Source organism: Tupaia chinensis, unplaced genomic scaffold (assembly GCF_000334495.1).
Source record: "Tupaia chinensis unplaced genomic scaffold, TupChi_1.0 Scaffold000422_1, whole genome shotgun sequence".
Classification (NCBI taxonomy): domain Eukaryota; kingdom Metazoa; phylum Chordata; class Mammalia; order Scandentia; family Tupaiidae; genus Tupaia; species Tupaia belangeri.
In genome coordinates this window covers 2,380,457-2,382,144 of record NW_006159927.1, presented here as the reverse complement: position 1 = coordinate 2,382,144, position 1,688 = coordinate 2,380,457, and the positions used below count along the sequence as shown (strand labels likewise).

General features: G+C 48.9%; 1 pseudogene; it reads left to right on the top strand.

The window, feature by feature from the left end:
* The first annotated feature begins 423 nt into the window (after positions 1–423).
* Positions 424–768, top strand: LOC106735522 (60S ribosomal protein L27 pseudogene; annotated as a pseudogene).
* Positions 769–1,688: the final 920 nt, after the last annotated feature.

The following is a 1,688-nucleotide window of genomic DNA, read 5'->3' as shown; positions in this document are numbered from 1 at the left end:
TGCCTTTATGGGTTTAGAACACTCAGAAGCCACCCCCTGAGACTGCAAAGATGGGTGAGAATGGCCGATGGGGAGTTTCACCTCCATCGCTAATCAGGATTCCCCCATAAAGGCTTTGAGAGAAAAAGAGGGTGACCTCACTGGACAGAAAACATGAGAAACCATGTCTGAGTCATCCTGCTCTTCTAACTCCTATGTCTGGTTAAGGTCCATCAAATAGTAGGTCCCCAGCTGTATAGGCTAGGCCTGTGCTGGGACCTGCCATGCTTATGCCCCCCTGCTGAGGCAGGGAGTGGGAGGACAGACTGTCTGTGAAACCAGTGGCTGATGTCTGTGTTCTCCCACCTATGGCCAGAGATAATTGGTCAAAAGTTGGTCACCTGTCCATAGGCCCTGGTGGAAGCTGTCAAATTGGGCAAGTTCATGAAACCTGGGAAAGTGGTGCTGATGCTGGCCAGAAACTACTCCAGTTGCAAAGCCATCATCATGAAGAACATTGATGATGGCACCTCAGATCACTACTACAGCCACGCTCTTGTGGCTGGAATTGACCACCATCCCCGCAAAGTGACAGCTACCATGGGCAAGAAGAAAAGCACCAAGAAGTCAAAGATCAAGTCTTTTGTGAAGGTTTATAACTACAATCACCTCATGCCCACAAAATACTTTGTCGATATTCCCTTAGACAAAACTATGGTCAACAAGGATGCCTTCAGAGACCCTGCTCTTAAACACAAGGCCTGGAAGGAGGTAAAGGTCAAGTTTTAAGAGAGGTACAAGACAGGTAAGAACAAGTGGGTCTTCTAGAAGCTGTGGTTTTAGATCTTTTATGTTTCAGTGGGAAAAAAAGAAGATGAGTTAGTCACCTGACCTAAGGGAAGGCATGCCACAGGTCAGCCAATAGCCTATGGCACATCTTGGTAGAAAGTCTTCCTCCCCAACAAAAATGGTGCCAGTTTAGCAGGTTTCCTAACCCAGATTCTCTAGAAAGCAGATCCTGGGCCAAAGGCTACCTGCTATGCTCTTTCAGTAACTATGATCCCAAGGAGGTAATAAGGGAAAGGGAAGTGAGGCAGAGGAGGGTACAGTGGATTCTCCCTAGCTCCAGGGAGTGAGCTGGCTGACAGCCCCAGCTTTCAGCCCTCCTTGGGACTGCTCTCAAGAAAGCAAGTCATCTTGCCCTGGTCCTGCCTCCTTCCCAGGGTAGCCCCATCTAATGCCTGAGAAACATCAGGCATGGAGGCTTAATCCCTTGCCTAAACTCAGGACAATTGTGAAGGGTTGTTCCAGCTTCAGGATTCCCCATTGAGATCACATCCCAAGTCACTTCTCCCTCTGTACAGTGCTGCCTCCACTCTGCCCTTCCACAATCAGCAACCTCAAGAGCACCCCACAAAAGTTTCTGCATGTTGAGCTTGATCTCAGGTTATGCTGAACCCCAGGGAACCTTGAGGAACAGAGGGAGCACAATTCAAGTGTGGTATCTCCAAGAGGACCCCAGCTTTCCGAGAAACTCCAGTGGGTTGCCCAACTCAGTGGAACATCTCCATAGAGGACACGTGGAAACACTACAGCTCAAAAGAGATTGCTGGAGGAAAGGTAGATAAGGAACTTCCATCTCCTGACTCCCACTGTACAGGTTTGCCTTACAGGGTGTTGATTCTTTTTCTGCGTGTCACTTGGCCCTT